The sequence below is a fragment of the Spermophilus citellus genome, assembly GCF_964194105.1.
Source record: "Spermophilus citellus genome assembly, chromosome: 9".
NCBI lineage: Eukaryota > Metazoa > Chordata > Mammalia > Rodentia > Sciuridae > Spermophilus > Spermophilus citellus.
Genome location: NC_138191.1, coordinates 75,605,036 through 75,629,169, shown reverse-complemented (window position 1 = coordinate 75,629,169; position 24,134 = coordinate 75,605,036). Strand labels below are relative to the sequence as shown.

The following is a 24,134-nucleotide window of genomic DNA, read 5'->3' as shown; positions in this document are numbered from 1 at the left end:
AAAAGAAAAAAAAAAAAGAAACCTTTTTATCTTTGGCCTTTTTAACCATCTCATACAAACCAACTACTTATAGTACAGCTAAAGTACATACACAAAAAAAGTTACTGGAATGCTCGGAATAAGATTGTTTTTTTGTTGTTGTCTTTGCTTTTTTTACAAGGTTTTTTTTTTTCTCCTTTGAGATTATAATGAACATGGTCACACCACAAGTAAAGTCAGAAGTAGGACAGAGAACGCTCCAAAGGCTGGTTTGGTCATCCGAGATCATTAGAAATGGCTGACCCCTAACAATATGTACAAAAATATAAAATGTAAATAAAAAATACAAACAAATTTTCCTTTTTTAAAGTACTTTTAAGAAAAAAAGCAGGGCCTTGGAAGTTGTGGTTCTTTTTTCCTCCCCTGTTGCAAATTCACGTTGTGGTTTTGGCTGGTGGTGAACAGCGCACGTCATCTGCGGGTGGCACTGCCCATGGCGGGCGGGCGGGCCTCTCTACTCAAAGGTGACCACGTTTAGATTCTGAGACTGGAAGTGGAGGGTGAATAGGTCACGGTGGCCTTTTATTTTTAGTTTAACTTTTCCTTTTTTGCTGTCTAGTCGTCCTCATCGTCTTCTGCTTCTTGGTATCATGGTCCTGGTCATCTTCAGCTGCCTGATTGCCCATAGCTGCCTCAGCCTCCTCATCTTCATCTCCATCCTCTTCCTCGCCATCACCTTCCTCCTCCTCCTCCTCTTCCTCACCACCCTCTTCCTCTTCTTCATCTACCTCATTGTCAGCCTCCTGCTCCCCATTTTCCTCATTAGCATTCCTATTAGCAGGGGCGTCTCTTCCATTCTCTGCCTCCTCCACAACTTCCTTCTTCTCCTTTAAGTCCTTGGTGGTGATTTCAGAGCTAGTGTCCACAGCGGCATCTGACATGGTGGGGCACGCCGGTGATCCCATGCAGTGGGTTAAAAAGGAAACTAGAGTTCAGGGACTCTGGCTATAAAGCTGCTGGAGTCCAAGGCGGAGGAGGAGGTGCGAGGCGGAGTGGTTGTGGCCAGTGGGGAGCTGGACCCAGGAACAATGCAAAGATGGCTTTTCAGAGCAGCCAGTGGGGGAACATTTTTTTCTGACACATTTAAGATCCTTTCCTATTTTGTTTGATTTCTATGTAATCATTGTATAATGACAAAACAGAAAGTTCCTACCCAGCAAGTGTGAAGGTGCCCTGATATCATAACTTGAAATCAATCAATAAACCACTTTCTCTACTGAGTAAGAATTGTCTCCTCTTCTCCCTGGCCTGGCAAAAAACATAGGTCCTGAAAACAGAAAAATGATAAAATCAGCTAAATACTACCATTGCCAGGTATAAAATATGGAAGCCAGCACATTGCAGGGCAAATTAATGTAAACATACTTCCATAGAAATATTATAGTTAAATCTCTATAGTATAAATTATGAACCAAAGTTTATAAACAGAGAGATTGAAAAGGCTTCGTAGTAAGTATTGGAAATTCTGACATAAGAAAGTGACCACGATAGTGGGTCAGCATTAGAACATGACAGTGCTGACCTCCAAGGTAAAATCTGCAAAATCTGGGTAAAGAAAGACAAAACAAGATGACACTCTACCAGCAAACATTGTGAGTGGCACCAGGCTAAGTCCTTGGTGTGAAGGAAATGGGAGTTAACATCAGAAACATATGGCTTATTGTTCATGTAATCATGTTGGTTAACTATTAACTATATACAGAATTCTTATTCCAAAGTATAAATCAGATCATTATTAGTTTTTCCTTTTTGTTTATAGATTAAGTAAACATACAATGCAGACATCTCAGGCATGGAGCTATAGTGGTGAAAAGGATGTAGCTTTCCTCTCAAGGATCTTACAGGAATGGAGCAGATGGCAAGGACAGAGACATTATGTGGGAGCAGCAGGTGGGGTCACCAGTCTGAATCTGCAGGCAAAGGAAAAAATCCACATTCACCAAGACCAAAGATGGGCATATCCCAGAGGACAGAGGAGAGGGTTTCAGGCAGAAGCTGGTGTTAAATTTTGAATGGGCCAAAAGTTCAGTGAAGCTTTTGTTGTTATTATAAAACTCTGAAGTATATATTATAGATAGCTCTCAGAACTAGATGAATGCCAACTGTGACTTCAGTTAAGAACTGATGTTGGGGCCAGATGGAGTGTGCCATCCCCCTTTAACATTTTTTTGCTTAAGAGGTCTTGTGATGGAGCTCATCAGATAGTGTATTTATTCAGCATGATGCTGGAAATTTGAGCCTACAAACTAGCAACACAGATCTCAGTCTCAGTGGCCTGTAGTGAGTTAGTGCCCCCCCCCCCAAGTCCCTTGGATAAAAATATATTCTACAAACAGGTTTCATGAAGTACAAACATAAAATTGTGCTATGAAAATACCTCTTCCTTTCCTAGTGCCATGGGGGCAATTGCTACAAATCTGACTTGTAAAGTGTGCAGAAAAGTGAACCTGTCGACTCATCCATTTTACTTTATACTACTGTCACCCAGCACCTGAGTGATGCTGAAGGAGCTGTGCCGAGAGATTGCTCACTGTCCCCCCATGCTCTAGCCCAGGGTTGGCAGTTTTTTTCCTACAAAGAGCCAGCTAGGCTTGTAAATATTTTAGGTTTTATGGACCTCATAGTCTGTCACAGCTATTCAGTTCTGTCATTGTATCATTGTAGTGCAAAACCAGCTATAGTATAGACCATATGCAAATGAACGAATGCAGTTGTGTCTCCATAAAACTAAGTTTCCAAAACCAGAGTTCGGCAAGGTCTAGTTTATTGACCCTGTCTAATAGCCGTCTTCTAGGGCACTATGTCTGAACCCTAGTGCATACCGTTTCCATGACTTGGGGGGAGGGGGGCTTCTCCTCCCTCTCTCTGCCTAGCTAAATTTTAGTCATTCTTCAGCTCTCAGTGATCACTTTTTGAAGGAAGAATCTGTACTGATGCTCAAATCTGGTGGTATGCCTCCGCCTCAAATCATGACCCATTCCTGGCTGGCTGGCTGGTGACTTCTCTCTCTGTGAGCCCTGGGAGGGCAGAAATCTGCTTGCTTTTTCTCTTCCCTTTGTCCCTAGCACCTAACACACAGTAGCTGGAACACAGGGGGTGCTTAATATTTGTTTAATGCTTAATAAATGGAATTATTTTTTACATCCCTTACTGTGTTAAGATCATACGTTTAGCAGAGGAAATGTATTTACAGCTCTACAGTTTAAGAGCCACATCACCATTTGACCAAACTGCAAGAAAACAAAGGCTTGCATTCAGTAGCATTCAGAAAGCTGTGGGAATCATTCACTCTCATCCTCTTTAGCCAAGTTAAAAAAGCTCTTCTGGCAAACGACTTTGCCACCTGCTCTGACATCCCTGTCCTGCTGCTTTGCTCTCTCTGGTGGAGGAAGCACTTCTCTGTTTCTGTCAGTGTGACTTTCAACTCTTTTTTACAAGGGGCTTCAGCTTAGAACAATCTGTGCTCTGGTGTTCTACAGAATGTTTAGAGAAATATCTCTTTTCCATCTTAATGTCACTCTGGTACCCAGATAAGTGCTTTTGATCAACCAGATTTAGATGTCAGCAGAAAAATTCTTCCCTCCACCAAGACCCGTGCTTTGTTACTGGGGCCAAATTGTTGGCTGGACCCTTGGGAAGCATTCTTCCTAGTAAACTTCTGTAACCCTCTAGGGCACATACTTCAAGGTCCTGCCCCTCCAGTGATGAGCATGCTAGACCATCACTATAAATCCTAATGCGCTAGCCAGGACCTTGGCCACTGTCTTATTCCTCTCCCTCTTACAGGGGAAACAACAACTAAAAATAAATGCTTATATGTGCCAGACATTTACTATTTGTAAGTGATTTATTTCACCCTCATAGAAATTTTGTCACATTCTTTTTATTTTATCAATGAAGAAACTGAGGCACAGAGAATTTAGTCATATTACCTTAAGACATAGAGCTAGTAATTGTGGAGCTAGGAATTGAACTTGCATAATCTAAACCCATGCTGCTGGCCCAGTGATTGCTGACTACCTCCACCCCCATTGAATATCCAGCATCCACTCTACAATTTCTGAGGGTCTTGGAAAATAGGAATGAAGGAGGGACAGAAAAAAAAAAAAAACTTAACAGCATAACTTGCATTAGAGGCTGAGACTTAACTAGAAATGTTCAGAGGCCATATTGGATATTAGCCAATGCTACCTCCATAACAGGTAGACAGTTCCAAGCCTGGGATAGTCTAAGCTTTGCAAATCATGAGGGAGAGGGAAATGCCCATGACTGGCTGTGCAGTTGTGTTTTTTGTTTTTTTTTTTTTTTTCGAAAAATGAGCTTGGAACATCAAGAGTGTATTCTTATTCACCAAAGTGATTCTCACTGTTACAGATGAAGGAGAGTTTTCACTAAAAATAAATGTTTTCCCTAAAATTGAAATCAATTTGTGAAATAGTGTGGAGAATATAGTGCTGTCCTCTCCAGTGGCAAAGCAGCAGGGACCAATCATGAGAAGCATGGTCCCCCTGTTGGCCTTCACACTGGGTGCACACTCCTTTCGAGAATGGGAGACATGAAGCCAATCTAATCCATGCTGCAAATGAAAATGAGTCAGTGGGTAGGAGATGTTCAATGAGCTGATTTGTGACCCAGGAACTGGCCACTCTGGGTCTGAAGATACCACATTCCTCTTGCTTAGTGAAAACTGTCTTAATTCCAGACGTTATTGGAGGGAATCAGGTAACTCATCCACCCACAACTTAAAAGGCTTCCTTCAGTCCACATAAACTTTTTCCTGCTAACAGATTCATCTTCAATGATTTATTCTCATTCTCTTTTGGAGGAACATCCCAAACTAAGACATGTTCTTTCTGACCCATGCACTGCTTCTTCACAAACTCTTAGGAATTAACATATTTTTTTGAAAGGTCATCCAGAGTGACTTATTTAGGGGCATCTGAAGTCAGAATAGTAATAAATTGAGAGATCCCATTCTTTGTTCTTTATTTTTCTAAGATTATTATGGATGAGATGAACCATCACCTTTTAGCCTCGGAAGCTGATTTATATAGAGAATGGAAAATGTTCTTGGGTGGTTTATTTTCCCACCAATAAAGCCAGTTTTTTTTTTTTTTTAATATATATAGTGTAATGAATCCATTCACCTCCCCATCTACTCACCCATCCAATCTAAACATTCTGGTCCTTTCTATATTCCTTCTCTGCTTTATTTTTCCTCCTTGCACTTTTCATCTTCTGCTATTTGTACAACTTTTTAATTTTGTTTATTGCCTGCCTCCCCCTTTGGAATGTCATTCCATTAGATAAGGAATACCAGTCGGTCTTGTTCATGACATGTCCTTAGGGCCTAGAATACTACTTGGCAATTAATGATAATAAATTTGAGGAACATGGAGTGAATTTTTATTAGCTAAATATTTCGTTTGCATCCAGTTCTTATTAAGGCACTGAACTGAGTACCAAGAAGGGTCTAAGATGAAATGGACATGAATGCCTGTCATGGTGATTCTAGACAAGTCATGTCATCGTTAAAATGAATCCTTTTAATGGCATCAGTATGCAGGAGGAAGATGTTTTCATTGAGAAATGTAATGTAAGTGTTATTTATATTTCTACCTGAGGGAAAAAAAAACCTTCCTTGAAGAGGTCGCATAAGACACTTTGAACCAAAGGAAGAAATTGAAATTGGGGACTTGTGGTGGAAAGACTGTCTAGGAAAAGGTATCAGTAGGAATTAACAAGGGTAGGTGGGGAATGCAGGGTAAGTAGCAGGTGGAAAAGCAATTGTTTCCATTTAGAGTAAGCCTGGAAACCTTGCAGATTGTAATGCAAGATCTACTGGAAAGAGCAAGAGTTGGGCCAGACTCTTGGGAGGACTTTGATGTTACCTGTTGCGAAGGTGAATTCACCCTATTGGTCTCCCCTACATCATAACTTCTGAGGAATAATATTTTATGCTTCCTGTTTTGGGTTTCAAAGCAGCCACTTGGGCAGCCCAGTGTGCTAGAGCCTGGAAGGAATCTTATGTGAAATGCAGATTTAGTCTTTGATCTACATTTTGTAGGTCAACAAGCTCAGTTACTTGGCAGTAATTACAGGGCTCACAAGGATGTTGCTCTTGAATAATTTATCTAATATATTAGCCACAAACAAACTCTCATTGCTGAGCATCTCACTTCCGTGCTCTGGCCTTTCCATGGGGAGCAATGAATTGTCCCCAGTTCCTAGAGATTTATGCAAAGTTGATGTGGAGTACTGATTTCTACCTTCACAGATGTTAAGCCTGCAGCCCTAGAGTGGTGTCACGACAGCGAGTGTTTTCCACGGCTAGCCTCATTTAGGGAGGACACCAAAGGAGTGTTTCTATCTTGGCACATGAGCCTGTTGAGTGCAGCCTTGTTCCATAAGTGTACTTTGGCACCAGGAAGCGGAGGCATTGGCTTTCAGAGTGATGGGGAAATTGGGAGATTCTGAGCTTCGCGCAAGCGGACATGCTAAAGTTGTTTGCATTATCCTTGCTGAAATAACTTCAGTTGGGGCTTATTTTTCTTTAAACTTAATTAAAAAAAAAATTAATAGACAAAAGGTAATTGTGTATATTTTGGGGGTACAATGTAATGTTTTGATACATGTATACATTGTATTGTGGCATTATTTCCAGTAGCCAAGAGAGTTTGAAGGTTATAAGGGAAACATTTCCAACTCAGGATATTTTGGTAGTTTTATCATTTCTCTCTTTCCAGATCCTTTCCCTCTAAGTTACATTCCTTGTCACTTAATGCCACCTCTGTCCTATCTTCACAAGTGCCCAGATTTGAAACATGAATGCCAGTGGGAAAAACTGGTGATAGCATAATTTATTTTTAAAAAGTTTAAGTGATTTATTCACTTAAATCATAAATAAGAACAATTGGCTAAAGGCCAGCATTAATTTCCACAGCATGGATTTGGTTTTGTTTTGTTATTTTTGTTATATTTTCAGTTCATCTTCTTACATCCTTTTCCTTCCTTTCTCTTGAACAAATTCTGTAGGGGAGGGATATCCATGGTGATCAGAGAGTGCCCCCCTCTTACACTTTGCTAGATGTGGTAAACCTATCTCCTCAAGAAGGCCCTCGAATTCATTTCACTGTGACTTTCCTATCACTAGACACATGTGCTCTTTGCCTTCTCTCCAGGAGCACATCCTAAGAGGAAGGGTACCATGTTTATTTACACTGGTCTTGCAGCTCTGACAACCATGGCTTTGATATGTCATCCTTGTTGAAAGAGCTCAGGTCTGTGACCAGATATACCTGGGTCCAAAGGATGATTCTACTGCCTAACTGATAGCTTGGGACATGCCTTCCTGGGACTATTTTCTAATCCTTAAGATAAAAATAATAATAGTCCTCTTTTTAGGTTGTTGTGGAAAGTAAATGATACACAAAGGTACATGCATATAGCATGGGACCTGGCAAATAGGTGGGCAGTTGTTACTGTTGTGTTGTTTTACTAATATTAAAATGGAAGTTTCTCCAGAGGCAGAAGCTGCACCTTATACACTGTGAGGGGTAGGGTGCTTTTGTTACTGTTTTGTTTTGTTTTGTTTTGTTTTGTTTTTGTTTTTATAAGCAGAGGTGAGCCTCAGGGGTACAGTGTGGCCACTAGTTGTTGAGTTTCTTAGCCTTTGCTTTTCATTTTCTAGTAGATTCCCTTTAGTACTTTGCCTCCTGGCAATGAGGAGGGGAAGAAGGCAACTCAGAGATGAATTTGGTTCAGGTAAATCGTTTTTCATCTCTGGACAATGGATGTCTATTTGCAGAGACACAGTCTGTGAGAACTAAACATTTGCTTTGTTTTCCAAAATGAAGCTAAAAGAAACAAGGTCTCTTTAGGTATGACATCCAAAAAGCCTTTTCATGAAAGAGGGTGCTGTAAGTATTTTCATTTCCTTTTAAACATCCTAGAGGCTGAAAATGTGTTTTCTAACCACCTCCAAGCACCAGAATTCCTTTCTTTTGGCTTCTGTTGAAGATTACATTAGGGCAGGAAGGAACACTCCAGGGTGCCCAATTGCCTGCTTTCAGGGGCCACAGATGAATTTCTAAGTTCTTTCTCCTGTGATTTATGTTTTCTATAGTTTGACTACTGCTAGTTAGAGAGAAGGAAAGCTCACATATTTCTCAGTGAGCCAAGGTAAAAGAGAACTCTTTTGTCAAGGTAATAATAACACTTAGCACTTATATAGGGCTTTTTATCTTCAAAGGGCTTTCCAAACATTAGCTAATTAAGAAGTCTGCTCAATGTGCAGCAGCTGTTGAAAAAATAAATGTGATGCTTGGGTGTATTAAAAATGGGAGCAAAAACATGAGGACATCCTATATCAAGCAGCTGTGGTGCTCTGTCTAATTTGTTTGCTTCACCTGGTGGAATAGATCAGACATTAAAATGGTCCTGTTGCGCAGAGTCATTATGGTGAGGATAAGGCAGAACTTGCACACAATAGAATATCCTAAGGGTTACAGAATATTTACCCACAGAAGAAAAGCCAAAGAGAAACTTCCTCACCTAATTTTTATTAAACTTTCATAATCACAGACACATACAAGACTAATGAAATAGACATGTTGACACAGGGGCACTAAGAACCCATTTGCAAGAAATAGGCATTCTCATTTATTCACTCAAATTCACACAACCAGTGTGTATTGACCATTTACTAGACACTGGAGATGTACATTTAAAATTACATAGGGACAGCTGTAAAATGATTATGCATATATCATGGTGCATGTACCTTAACTTTACAAAAATATTGACACACATGCATGTGCACACACACACACACACACACACACACGCACGCACATTAAATCCGTTCAACATTTTTCTTTGTTGATTAATTGGCTGAAATGAGCTAACCTCCTAGTGCAAAAGTTGAGTTGCACCTTTAGTGATGAAAACAAATTTTTTTTTGGCAACGGGCATTGAGAAGGGGCCAGCTTTTCCTTTTTTCCTGTTTTTGGAGCAGTGTTTATTGATCTATACCTGATATTCTGTTTAAAGTGTAAATTCCACAGAGATGAGAGAAGGTGGTACATGAGAAAGAAAAAAGGATCATATGATGCAAAAATCTAAGTGCCTGCACCCCGCTTGAGTGTGTACCACATTATTAATACATGTTTATGCATGTATTAATAGAACACCTTCCTTTCAATATATTGAAGAATAGAATTACACTTTTGATTCAGCTGTTTGTCAAATGGGATTTGTTATGTTTTGGGTCTAGAATGTCCCCAAAATTCTCATGTGTTCAGAGGCTGGGCTTTTAGGAAGTGACTGAATCACTGGAGATTGGACCTTATTAGTGGATTAATCCATTGATGGCTAAATGAACTACTCAGAGGTGGGATCTAGTGGCAGGAAGTCAGTCACTGGGGATGTTCAACAGCAAAAGCCTCACTGTACTGTTTAACTGTCCCCCAAAAGAACTTAGAGAACTCAATGGAGATGGTTTGGACATTTTATTACTCATGTGCTGGGACAAAAGGGAAGGCCACATTGTGCCTACAAAACAGGAAGAATACATAGGACAGGTCACAGGCCCACTGTGCAAATGAATTTCTTCAGATGTTTTATGATTACATTCTTTTACTTTACAACCAAGTTTGTTCTGCTTTGATCCCTACCTAAAGATTGGAGATAAGGAAGGTGACCAGTATTCCCTCTCCATTTCTTTTAACATCATGTTCTTTGGAATCCTTATTTTAGCACCAGGATCAACAGGTCTTCCTAGTCACTGATTTGTGTCTATCCCAACATGGGGTATGCTTATCTTCAGCCCCCTTCTCTCCCTCTCCCTCTCCCTCTCCCTCTCCCTCTCCCTCTCCCTCTCCCTCTCCCTCTCCCTCTCCCTCTCCCTCTCCCTCTCCCTCTCCCTCTCCCCTCTCCCCTCTCCCCTCTCCCCTCTCCCCTCTCCCCTCTCCCTCTCCCCTCTCTCCATTTCTGACTTCTGTGAGCTGAGTAGCTTTCCTCTATTATGCCCTTTCTACCATGATGCTCTACCTCACCTCAGGCCCAAAGAAATGGAGCCTGCTAACCAGAGACTCGAACCTCTGAATCCATGAGTCACAATAAATCTTTCCTCCTCTAAGTTGTGTGTACCACAGGTATTTTGGTCACAGCAACAAAAAATTGGCTAACACAAAATTTTTATAATAGAAAAATTATTTCCTCAAAGAGGATAAGTCATAAAGAGGTAATAGGAAAGTGATAAAGACCAGACTATCATAATCATAGTATTGCGAGAGAATTCAGAGTGAAAATATTTCTACCTTGGAGAACAAATTGTCTGACAGAAATCATAAGTAGGTTCACTTTTTTTTTTCTGGTACCAGGATTGAACCCAGAGGCACTTAACCACTGAGACACATCCCAAGCCCCCTTTTAAATTTTATTTAGAGGCAGGGTCTTCAGAGTTGCTTAGGGCCTCACTAATTTGGGTCCTCCTGCCTCAGCCTCCTGAGCTGCTGGGATTAGAGGCAAGCACCACGATAAGGTCCTTGCTTAGCATCTGGATGGTCATCTTAAATGACAGCTGCCATTTTAAGGGAAAAGTTTTGCTTTCCTGCCCAAGGCTGTTTAAGAAAGGCTCACTACTCTCTCATACCAACCCAACCCCTAACTGCCTGCATTAGGACCCACCCAGCTCTGATTCCTGAGCCTGCCCCATAAAAGTCCTGGACCCAAGGTACTGTTTTGCCTCTCTCTCTCCACTATAGAGAGGTGGCATTTATTTGTCAGTTCTGACAAACTCTTGTGTGTATCTCTGCCTGGTCTCTGTCTTTCATTTTTTTCTTACTGGTCTCTTGTTCCTTGCTTTCCCTTCAACCACTGCATCCAGCTAGTAGGTTCACTTTTGCTAAGTAAAATTTAGAGTCCTAAAATAAAGTAAAATAACAACAACAAGATGCCAAGTGATGCAGAGTCTTGGTCATAATCATGAAAACAAACAAGAATCTGCTCAGTATCTCCTAAGTAAACAGAGTGGGGCCCTGTGAAGTGATTGGAAAGCCTATACCTGGCTCCCAGAATCCCAAGAGTAAGCATTGCATTGCAAAGATATTTGGATGGGATGGGATGACATGGTTAGAAAAAAATCATTTCAATGATCACTGGATTACACTGGAATATTGTTTATAATAGAAAATATTTAGAAATAAACCAAATATCTCTTTTGTATGTATCGGTTCATGTTTTTCTGTGGAAAAAGGATTGAATACATAAATCAAGATTTATTCATTCGATGGAATACTATGCAGCTATTAAAAACAAAGAGCTTTGTCACTACTTTTTAAGTCAAATGTAAATTGATTTAAAAAGAAAGGGGCGGGAGAAAGTGTTGTTAAGGTTTAGATATTAGGTATCCCCCAAAGGCTTATGTGTAAGACCATGCAAGAAGGTTTAGAGGTGAAATGATTGGTTGATGAGAGTCTTAACCCAATCTGATTAATTAACCTTAACCTTAACCTTCAGATGCCACCCAGTTAATCTCTATCTTAAGGCAAGCAGGGTGTGGCCAGAGGAGGTGGGTCATTGGGGGTGTGCCTTTGTGGTATTATATATTTTATATCTGGAGAGTGGAGTCTCTCTCTGCTCACCAATCATCATGTGAGCCACTTTCTTCCCTCTGCCACATCTTCCTCCAAGATGGCCAGCATCACCTCAAGCCCTGAGGAATGGAGCTGGCTGTCTATGGACTGAAACTTCTGAAACTGTGAACCCCCAAATAAACTTTTCCTCCTCAAAATTGTTCTTGTCAGGTCTTTAAGTCACAGCAGGAAAAAAGAAATTAACAACACCAAAACAGTATATAGTGTTAGATTTTATGTAAAAACTGTAAACTTACATGAGTGTGTACATCCACGCATGTTGATATGTGAAAAGAGTATAGACTATCTGTGGAAGGATATGGAAGAAAATGGCCAGTAATCATTCCTGGGAGGAGAATGGAAGGATTAGGAGACTGGTTGATGGGAAACCTGCTTTTCAGTATACATTTCCTCCCCTCTCCTTTAAAAAAAAAGAAAAATAAATAAACCTTTTCTATTTTTAGATAATTACAGATTCATATGCAGTTATAAGAAATAATTCAGAGAGGGCTGGGAGTTGTAGCTCAAGGGTAAAGCATGCGTCTAACATGTATGGGGTCAATCCTAATCAGAAAGGAAAAGAAGAGAAGAGAAGAGAAGAAAAGAGAAGAGAAGGAAAGGGAGAAGAGAGAAAGAAAAGAAATAAAACAGAGATCCAATATAACTTACATCCATTTTCCTTCAAAGGTGACATGGTGCATACATTCAGTTTAATATCGTAACTAGAAAGATGATATTGATATAATTTATCCAACTTGAGTTTTATCAGTTTCACATGCATTTGTGTGTGTGTTTTAATGTTTTGCAAATTTGTCATGTATTTGTGTAACCAATAATATAGTCAAGCTATAAAACAGTTTCATCACAAGTTTATCATCAGCTGCCCCTTCAGAGCCAAGCCAACTTCCTCCTTCTCTCCCCACCTTACCCCTGGCAACCACTAATGTATTCTCCATAGCCATTATTTTTGTCCTTTCCAGAATGCCCTATAAATGGAATCATACACGATGATATCTTCTGAAATTAGCTTTTTAAACTCTGCAAAATTCTCTTGACATTCATCCAAGTTGTTGAATGTATCAATTCTTATAGACAGAACATTGTTGGTTTTTAATCCATTCTGCAAATCTGAACTTTAATTGGGTAGACCATTCACATGAGGTAATTATTAATATGTTAGGGCTTAAGTCTACCATTTTAATATTCTCAGTTCATCATTATCTCAATTTCTCATGCTTCTCTTTTTTTCTTTTCTTATCTGTCTAAGGGTTGCTTGAACATTTTCTTAGGATTGTATATTTATTCATTTATAGTGTTTTTGAATAGTTTTCTTGGTGTTTACTCTAGGTATTATAATATACATATACGAATTAACAAATTCTATCAATATACATTCCCTGTTTACCTTTTGGGTTACATTTTATTATCATACAAGTTAAATTTAAGAAAATAAATAAATCTAGCAAGCCAAAACACTCCCCCATCCACACTCACTCAAATAAATGCCACAAACAAAAACTCACTTAGGTACAGTCAGGTTGTAGACAAGGAAGAGAAGTGAAGATTGAAGCCTTTCAGATGGAATAGCTCAAAGAAATCCTAAGAAGAAAGCATTAAAGGAGATTTTTTCTCCCCAGGAGAAGCCTAAGAAACAAAATCAAGGACTGCCCAGAACTTCTGAGGCATGGAATTGAGTACCAGTTCTTAGGTCCTTAGGACCTGCCACTTGCTATCTGGGTGACCTCACTCCAGCACTTAAACCCCAATTATAATGATAGAACCTCCCTCATAGAATCACTGTGAGGGTTCACTGATGAGATGATATATGTAAAGTTCTTTGTGTCTTGTCCATCAGTGAAAATATTCAAACACATTATCATTGTTATATAGCTGAACTTTCCGGAGGGTCCACTGGGGCCCCCAAGTTGCAGGTGCACAGGAACATGTGCCATTCTTCAGCTGGGGAAGAAAGCACCTCCAGACATGCATACAGATCCTTTAAACACTGGTCATTCCTCTGACTGTGTGGATGGCATCCTCCAGCATTTCCCAGGAAGGCCAGATTTTACCATATCATATTCTTGGGGTGAGGAGGAATTTACTCCAGGCCTTTTGGCCCATTTCCCTACCCTTAGCCTAATGGCTTTGGTATTTGGTATGTGAAATAGTAGTTTTGATATGAAAAAGAAAGAGTCAAAAGTAGTTAAATGTGAACTTATATTTTGTTACCGTGGGAGGATGAGAAGTTGTCAGAACTTTTAACTTTATCCCTAGCAATAAGAATTCTGATCAGTCTTTTCCATCTTCTCATGAATACTTGTTAATTGATCTTTGGAAAAAAATCTCTTGCAGAAAATATGTGACATTTACTTATTTTATACAGGACCCTGGATGTATATAAATAACTCATTGAAGTATGTTTTGTTCTTTTTTTTTTTTGAGGGCTTTTTATGGGTGTGTGTGTGTGTGTGTGTGTGTGTGTGTGTGTGTGTTAGAAAAGATGGTGCATCAATCAGAATGATTATCCTAATCTCCTCTAACCACAAAGAGGGTACTTCCTTGAGAGGGTCTTTCTTTCATTCCCCTAATTTCTTACTTGATATACAAAATTATAGTGTGAAGTCCTGGCTCCACTTCAGACCAGCAAAAAAAAAAAAAAAACTTATCTTTGGACCTAAGACTATTTCTCTCTCCTTGGGCCTTTTCTCCTTATGGGCCCTTATCTTTTGTTTAACCAATTCTGATTTACTTTATCATCTATCTACACATTTTCTTTCCAGGGCTGTTCTTCCATTCATCTTTCCAACATCTCTAATCCCATGTCACTCTCCAACAGACCCTGCTAAATCTCCTACCATGAATTTTATTCCCAGGTTAGAGGTTTGGCCCCATCTTTCATGTTACTGAGCAAACTGCAGAAAGATTAATACTAAGGGCAGTTTAGAGTCAACAAGAACTGAAGAAACTTGCAGCTGGTGGTACCATCTGTGCCTGTCAAACGGTGGCCAAGTAGTTTTCCATGGTGGCAAAAGGCAGAGAATTTGATAATGGCTTTTGCTTTGGGGTTAATGAGAAATGAGCCCATTCTGGAGGAAGTTTGGGAAGCTGGGAGGCAATGTGTGGCTCCTCTCCCAGAAAAACAAGCTTCTCCTGGCAAATGGTCAAATTTGGCATCTGAGACCTGAAAGTAGCCCCCTGTGGGTATCCTCTCTCTCCTAGTCCATCTGCAGAATTTAGTCCTTGCCAAGTGTCCAACATGGCACAGGGGAGTGGTAGAGTCACGAAAAGGAATTTTTAAAAACTCGAAGAAGGTACAGGAGATGTCTGAAGGAAGCTCCCTGGGCTTTGGTGACTCAGAAACAGGAGGATGGTGGAAGGCCATAGTGGGGAGGGAGTGGGAAGGATACCCAATGGCTGCCTCAGTTCCTAAGCTCTCTTGTCAGAGAGAATCTGAGTATTGGAAGAAGCAAAGAGATAAAGAAAAAAGTATGGCATCCAGCCCATATCTCTCTACATTAAGGAAAATAAATGAGAAGAATTTGGGGAGAGGGTCTTGAGTGAACATGAGAAGGACAGAAGGGGAATTTTAATAAGTGTTCTTAGAATGGACAAGAAATGTGAACAGGTACTTCACACACACAAAGAGAGAGAGAGAGGGAGAGAGAGAGAGAGAGAGAGAGAGAGAGAGAGAAATGAACAAAAAATAAATAAAAGGGTACTCAGCCTTATTACTAATCAAGGGAGTGCAAGTTAAAAGCCTAATGGCATGGAAACATTCCCATAATTGCTAAACCAGACATGATTGACAAAACCAAGTGTTGGTAAGAATATGCAGGAACTGGAAACTCTTTTGCACTTGGTGGCGTGAGTATAATTAGTATAACCTGTGTAGTCAACATTTTTCCATCTGCTAAAATTGAACCTATGCATATCCTACAACCTAGCAATGCTACTTCTCAGCGTATACTCAAACACAATGAGTACATATGAGTGCTGAATATCATGTACATAAATTGTGTTAATAGCATTATTCATTATAGCCATATTTAGAAATCATAAACATTTTCATTGACAGTGAAATGAATAAATAGTTTGTATAGTTATTATCATGGAGCAAAACATATGGACCAGTCTCACAACGATAAGAACAACAACAACAACAACAACAAAAATCAGATGTTAAAAGCTGTATGATTCCATTTATACAGAATTCAAAAGCAGTCAGAGCTAATCTGTGTTTGAGATAGTTGTTGCTTTGGGGGAGCAGGGAGAAGGTAGTAACTGGGAAAGGGCCTAAGAGGTTTCTGTAGACCTCAGACCATTCTATTTTAAAAAATTTGGGGGGTGGTTACACACCTATGATCAATTGAAATGGTCCATTAAACTATAGACTTATGATTTCTTTTTCTGAATTTTACACTTCAACTTTAAAAGTTTATATAGGGAATAAGATGATGAAATTATGAATTAGATATCTTTTAATATACTTGTGTATTTATTTTTGAGTAACTGACTAAGAATGGAATTGTTTTAATCACTGTTTTTGTCAAACTCTATTCCTTACAATCCAGTCTCACCTGGGACCTAGAAGGTTCACCTTTCTGTACAGTGTGTTTGCTTGTTGGTCATTTCCCTCTCTCTCTCTCTCTGTCCTTGTGTTTTCACACTGCACATTTCTGGGTTGTCCTCTTTAGCCACGAAGAGCATCCTGAGTCAGAGTTATTGTGAGTGTACAAGATGACTCTGCTGCTTCATCTGGTCTTGGTTAATTCTGTAGGATAAATGGGGCCAGTACATCGGGCATTACACATGTTTAGCACATTACAGAGGAAGTGTAATAACCTGGATTCTGCTGAGCACTCCAGAGATGGAGTGATATGTATAAATCACCAGAAATTTTGGTTGAACCACACTGGGCCTTTATATAATGAGACCTAAACAGGATAAAATACCTGGTAATGTTTCCAAATTATGGCATTAATGTTTAAGCATTATTTTTCTCTAAAAGATGTTGTGTCCTGAAATTGTCACTAGTTTTGCAGCAGTTTTCTTAATATAGATTGCGCAAAGCTCTTGGGCTCCATGACTAAAACTCAGGAGTGTTTATCTGTTATTCTGTCTATCTTTCTATCCATCCATCAATTGTAGGGAAGGTTGAGATAGGAGTGAGCAAAACAGGCACCTCTGGATTCATTTCTTGGAGATCCGCATAAAATTTTGTTTGAAAATAGTTTGGACCGCTACAAGAAGACAATAAGAGATTTCAAGACACCTGGAAAATCTGCCACATAAGGCCAGCTAACTTAAAGCAATATCTGCATACTACAGTTCCAGGACAAGTGCTGAAATAAAGAACATTTGGAATTGGGATTTTTGGAGTAAGGATATTCCTGATATAATTCATTAACAGCAACAACAATATTATCAGTAAATATTTATTCACAATTTGCTATCATTTAGTAAAGTTTGCTACTTCATATGTATTATTTAATCCTAACAAGGCCACAGTTGCTTGCAGTCATGATGGAGTAGCTGTTTTCAGGCTAACCTTCTCACCGAGAAGCTGGATAAGCTACCATTTGAAGGGATCAGAGGGCACCAAAAAGGGCTAGACTTTGAAAGTCACCACCATGAACACTGAGAGAAGGGAATCTACTGAGGTGAGAAAGACTTCTGTGGCTTTTTTCCTATAATACAACTGCAATACATAAAGGGGAAAAAAGGCCTGACCACAAAGAGTGGCCTCGATATACAGGAATTCTATTGGGCATGGTAGAAAACAACAAGGAGGGCCAAATCCTAAGAGAAGGGAATCACCGAGATCTGAGGCAGCATTCTGCACTTGACTTCCCTGAGGAATCTGTGGACTTCTGCACTGTGCAGGAGCAGACTGAGACACTGAGAAACCAAGAAGATGTAGCAGTTAAAAGCCTGAAAGTCTAACCAGAGAACTGCAAAATTCTATGCAATCCCATAGAACTGAAGGGACAGAAATTGTAGTCCAGAGTCCCCCAAGGAAGAAGCACACCAGTAAACATCGCCAACTCTCAACTGAAATCCTGAAAAGCCAAAATGTAATTGCAAGGGCAAACTTGAAACAGACCATTCTCTACTGGATTAAGATAACTCTCTGTGTTCCAGCTTCCAGAAGAAAATGGAACCATTCTTGTAGGAGGATAACATTATCCAGAGGATATAAAATTGTTTTATTTACAATGTACAATAGTCAATAGAAAATTACCAGGCATGTCAGAAAACAGGATCAAATAACTGTATTTCTAAGAGAAAATAGAAATAAATTATAGGTTATTGATATAGTGAGATTATCAGACAGACTTTAAAATAATAATTAACATGCTCAAGAAAATAGAAGCAAAGGTTGATTTCCTTCACAGTCAGAACCCATGAACACCCTAGAATTAAAAACTTTAATAATAAACATAAAAGATATGTATAGTAGCAGATTATACATAATAGGGTCAACGAATAGTAAAGTTGAAGACGTTAAAAAATAACAAATTGAAGAATCAAGAGTAAAAGTATCAAAGATAAAGAAGAATACAATAGATGTGAGAAAAAAAAAACAGTAAAAAATATAGCATGGTACTTCTCAAGGTGTGACCATTTCTAGTATAAAGAAAGATAAGAAAATAGGTAAGTATGTTTTTTTTAAAAAGCAATTGACTGTCCCACATCTTTAATAAATTTTATGACATAACTAATCAACAAAGGACTGTAGAAAAATGGGAAAACTATTTGTTTCAAATTGTTTGAGAATCAGATACAACATAAGTATATTTAGAAGCCCCAGAAATCAGAGAGAGTAAGAATAAGGCAGAAGTAACATTAGAAATGTATTGACTGAAGATTTTTCAAAGCTGATAAAGACCTCAAGGTACAACTTCGGAATCTCCATGAACCCTAAGCAGCATAAATGCAAACAAACCAACACCTTGGTACATCAGAACGAAAATGCTGAAAATCTGGAACAATGATAAAAATTTTAAAAGCTGCCAGAAAAATGAAACATCTTCAAAGGAACAATAGTAAGATTGAAACAGTGTATTCCAGAAGTCAATGGAATGGCATCTTAAAAGGGCTGAAAGAAAATAACTGCCAATCTAATTCTACATCAAGTGAAAATATCCTTCAAATGAACAAGAAATAGAGATATTTGCAAACAAAAAGAAGCAGAGAGTTTATTGCAGATCTGCACTAAAATATTTAAAGGACTTGATCAGGCAAAAAGAAATGATTCAATATGGAAGTCTAGAGATGTAAAAAGCATCGAAGAGCAAGATACTTGGATTGGTACAAAGGAAAACAGAGATAGGCATTGTAAAAAGCAAAAATGATAATGTCTGGTGAAATTTAAAATAATGCAATAGTAGCCAAAAATGCAGGAGCAGGATAAGAAAGGTGTAAAGTATTATTATGTCTCTACAATGTTTGGGAATTAGTGAAAGTACTGAATTATACAGTAAAACAAGGATGAATATACAGTTTCTAGTGTAATCACTGAAAAGAATTTGAAAAAGAATGTAGAAATATCAAAAATGGCAAATTTTTTAAAGATTCTTGATTAATTCTTTAAAAAAAGAGAGAAACATAGGAACAAAGAACAAATAGAAGTAGAAAATGAAGAGGAATGTGGTAGATTCCAATCTGAATCTAACATGTATATATCAAATATTTATATTAAATGCCCTAAGTGTTCCCATTAAAAAACCTATTGCTCAACTACATAAAAATAACTTTAGAGTATCTAATGAGATGCACTCTAAATACTAGGACACATAAAGGTTGAAAGCAAAAGAATGGAAAAAGATATGCCATGCAGACATTAATCAAAAGGAAGCTGGCTTACCTGCACTGGTATTAGGCATTGCAAATTTTAAGGAAGGAAGTCTCACTAAAAATGAAAGAAGCCCTGTCACAGTAACACAATGAACAATTTGACAGGATTATCCAATAGCACAAAATGCTTAAAGCAAAAAATGACAAGACTAAGAAGAGAAGTAGGCCATGTGGTAGCCATAATTGGAGATTTTAAAGCACCTTTCTCTCTTTAACTGCTAGCATTAGCAGACAAGTTATGAATAAGGATATAGTGGATTTTAGAAGCACAGTTTGAAAAAGTTGACCTAAATGACATGTCTGCACCTAAAAGCTGCAAAATACACATACTTTTCAAGTAAATATAAAATACTTAATGAAATTGATTTAAGATGGTCAATAAATTAAGTCTTTAGAATAATTCATTGGATTTAGTTTGCACTCTGATCACAATGGAATTAAGCTAAAAATCAATAACAAAAAAGATAACAAGAACATATACACATCCTATGACTCAATAATTCCATTCCTAGATACCTGAAACACATGGGTACATTTGACATGAAATGAAATGAACAATGATGTTCATAAAAACTGAACATAACACCATGCACATCAACAGTGGAAGGGAAAAATTGTACGTTATATTCACGTGGTAGAATAATGAATGAACTACTACTACTCATAGCATCTTGGGTGGTCTTGTGGATGCAAAGGTGAGCAAAGCCAGACACAAAAAATGCATACCGTATTAATTCATTTACAAATGCTAAAACAGGTAAAACTGAGCAATAGTGAAGCAAGAAAGAATAGCATTTTATATGCATGTCATTGCTAAAAATTAATTAATTAATTAATTAATTAATTAAAATCTCAAGATTTTTAAAAATTCAGAAATGCTTCCAACTGAAGAAAGATGGCAAAGACTACAAACAGGAAATTTTGTTGGGTTCAAGTTACATACACTCTACCCCATAATAGCTATTATATATTATAGAAATGAATATACCTGCTAATGGTATTATTTAAGTCTCAAATCTTTTTTCTCCCCATCTAGATTACGTGTGGGTTGGTATAGGCAGCAGTTAAGGGCATAACCTTGGAGACAGACTACTTGGATTACTCTCAGCTCTGACCTTAAAGCAAATCCCTTCAATTCTGTTTCCTCACTGCAAAATAAAAGTAATAGCAATACCTATGTCCTCGTTGTGTTTTAAGAATTAAGTGAGTCAATAATTATTTAAAATAGTATCTGGCACAAAAGTAAGCACTCTACAAATGTTTGTGATTGTTGCTATAATTACCTTGGCAGATTGGATCATTCCTTAGATTTGTTTTTAATCCCTCTAATCTCTAGAACTATGCTGAGCAATCAGGAGGATGGGCTTTCTGGAAAGCTGGAGGCAAAGATATTTTGGGAACTGACTGTTTTCTCTCTGTGGATGAGGATGAGTTTACACTGATGACAAGTTTGGCTCATGAACCAGGAGCTTTCATAGAGCTGCATAAATTGATGTAAGTGTTAGGAATAAGACATGAAGAATTTGTTTTCTCAAGCCTGGCTGGCCCCTGCGACTCTGAAGAGGGTCCTGAGCAGCTTAGTAGTCCTCTGCTAAGGTAACCAAGGCTGAATGTCAGGGAGGTGTGGCCCCAGAGCCTCCCTAGGCAGACACTTGCTTTCACTACACTCTTCATTCATGGCTGAGCAAGGTGGAAATGTCTAGAAAGGGTATGTGTGTTGTTTTGGAAAATATGCAGGCTACCTGAACCATGATAAAAGTCTGTGGATTGGATTGAATTGAATTGTACTGATTGGGACTGAAGTGAATCTAGAGAGATGAAAAAAATCCAGAAAGGCTTAGTAGTTTAATTCATAGGCTTTGGAGTCCAGATAGATTTGAGTTTGATTAACCAGATGCATGAACTTTCACAAGACACTTTAAATTCTCAGGACCCCAGCTTCCTCATCTGTAATAGGTGGCTAATAATCATAGGAACCCCACAGGAATTGTTGTAAAGGTTCAGTAGGAAATGTGAGTGGTATATGTTTAAGCATTTGGTAAATCATGATGTTTTTATTTCTTTCAAGAGGATCAGACCAGGCTGAATGCAATTGTGAAAATTAGCTAGGTAAGCTTTCAAATGTGTCCCTTTCTTTAAAAAAAAAAAAAAAGTCTTTTAATTTATACAGAAAATGTATTTCATTGTGGCATATTCATACAGGCAAATAGTATTTGTTTTTATTTCCCTGACAAAGCTGGGGAGAGAATAGATGTGTTATGTGCAATGAGCCTATCAGGCAACAGAGATAAAGATAACAGAGTTTGCTGAAAATCTCCAAACTATTGATGTTCTAGATGAACCTAGAACACAAGAGTCATCAATGCCAATTTTGAGATTTTTATTCCTTTCCTGTTTTATCAACATTCTTTTTTTTTGAATTTTTTTTAATATTTATTTTTCAGTTTTCGGCAGACACAACATCTTTATTTTCTTTTATTTTTATGTGGTGCTGAGGATCGAACCCAGTGCCCCGTGCATGCCAGGCACGCGCGCGTTACCACTTGAGCCACATCCCTAGCCCCATTATCAACATTCTTATTTCCTAATACAGTCAGTAAGAGAATATTCATCACCTCTATGTGGACAATTCCTGAAAGAGGAGTATTATCCTACATTGCTAGGAAAAGGAAATCTTATTTGTTTAGATATAGTAGTTATATATTTGTTTTAGGTTAGTAGAGCTTTTTAAGGGGTCTAAGAGGCTTGGTGTCCAGATTTCCTTTAAGGACTTGCCATTCTCAACCTCCCACACTGGGGCTCATTTTGGCCTCAACCTCTTCCCTGCAGGACCTTTCAGCTTACTGCATTCTTCTCACTCCTAGGTAGGCTTCTGCAGGTTCTCTCCCTATCTGGCTGAAATTGATTATTTCCCATTTCTCAAGGTATTTCCTCTTTATTTCAAGCCATCAGTTGAGACTTAGCCATGATTTTTTACGTTGGGAACTCTGGGGCTACAGGAGGTGTTCTTCAGTCTTCCCATCAGCACTAAGTGTGAGCTCCATAAGGACAGGGACCTTGCTGTCTGTCTTCCCACAGAATCCTTCAGGGTATGAAACAGAGCCCAGCACATGGTGAGGGCTCATAGTAATTTGCTGAATGAAGGAATAAAGTCCCAGCTCAGAAATCCTTCATAGTTTACTTGCATTTATATGTTTTTAAATCACTTTTTGAGGTACATTGCTGATTTTCCAATTCAATTCCATTTAGATGCCTTTGGATTTGTTTTTGGTATTGGTAAGCTTGGGATGGCTATAGAATTACTCTGAGTTCTAGTTGGATTTTAAACTTCCTAGCTTCCCAATAGAGTTTCTTGACTAACCCTTGGTTGAAGTGTTTGTGAGCACAAACTTACTGCTTTTGAAGATTGGATTTTGTAGTACATAAATTAGAAATAGTCATTACTTTGTTTAATGAATTCCAGCACTAAGTTGTTTTTAAAAATTTAGATACAGAGTTTTCTGTTGACTAAAGTAATAGGATAGTCTTATTTTTTTTTTTAATCTGTAGCTGCTGAGTTGCTGCATTCTATTATCCTTCCCAAATCATATGGAACAGCATTTGCTACCATTAGTTGTATTTGATATTCCCTGACAGTACATTTGGCAGAAGCAGCCTTTTCTGGCCAAATAAATAGATAAACCTAAATAAACAAACCAAGGAGAGAGAGAGAGAGAGAGAGAGAGAGAGAGAGAGAGAGAGAGAGAGAGAAAGTAGTGAGCCAGCTTGCCCTAAGTCTCCAGGCAAGTCTCTGGTGGATTCTGGTCCAGAAATCACAAGTTTCCTGACTCCTTTGCCACCCGACTCCCTCAAAGGTGCAAGGGGAGATTTGCTCTACTTTCCTCCGGTGTCAAGGCAGCCTGAGAAGCTTTTAATCCACTCTATTTTAAACAGCTGCAAGTAGAGAGGAAAAAAAATGTCATGGGAATATCCAGACTTGGGCAGATAACAACCCTACTCTTTACATCCTACTTATTAATCCATAGGAAGGAAGGGTGAAATGGTCTTTGGATGTTAGCTATCCACACACAGTGGTTGGATGCTGAGCCCTTTTCAAATGTACTCAGAATAAAAATGAAACCCTACTACTTGTTTTGCCCATTAGATAGCATTATCTCCATGGAACACCAATTCATATCTCTTTGTGCTGTGTGTGGTTCTCACATATGGGATTTTAATAACCTCCATGCTGTGCTATGAATTTATAAGCAGAGCTGATAGAGGAAAAGCACCACAGGATTTTATTTTTTTCATTATTACTCTTTTGAAAAACAGAGTCTGCCTCATTTTTGTAAGGTTCCTCTCACAGCACTGGCGATGTTGTGGCTAGAGGTATAGTTGTTACTATGGAAAGGAATAAGCTCTTTATTTGCTGTATTTTTTTTTCCTGACTCCCTTTCTCACCCCATCCTGGCTTTAGCCACCTCCATAATATCCTATGGCATTGTACTTGCAGCTTCAGTGAACTGATTGAACAGAAATAGGTCCTGTTCTGCTGCTCTGCAGTTCATCTCATTTTCTGATTTCTTTTCCTGCACATCCTTTTAAATGTGGCCACATTTC

At 38.6% G+C, this 24,134-nt stretch overlaps 1 protein-coding gene and 1 pseudogene across 3 annotated transcripts in view; one reads left to right on the top strand and one right to left on the bottom strand.

The window, feature by feature from the left end:
* The window catches only part of ST6GALNAC3 (ST6 N-acetylgalactosaminide alpha-2,6-sialyltransferase 3), a 519,983-nt gene that overhangs the window by 277,118 nt on the left and 218,731 nt on the right, over nt 1-24,134 (top strand). The window lies entirely within an intron of this gene.
* Nucleotides 595-1,097, bottom strand: LOC308655619 (annotated as a pseudogene). The gene has a single exon. The product of its transcript is annotated as an uncharacterized misc_RNA (transcript).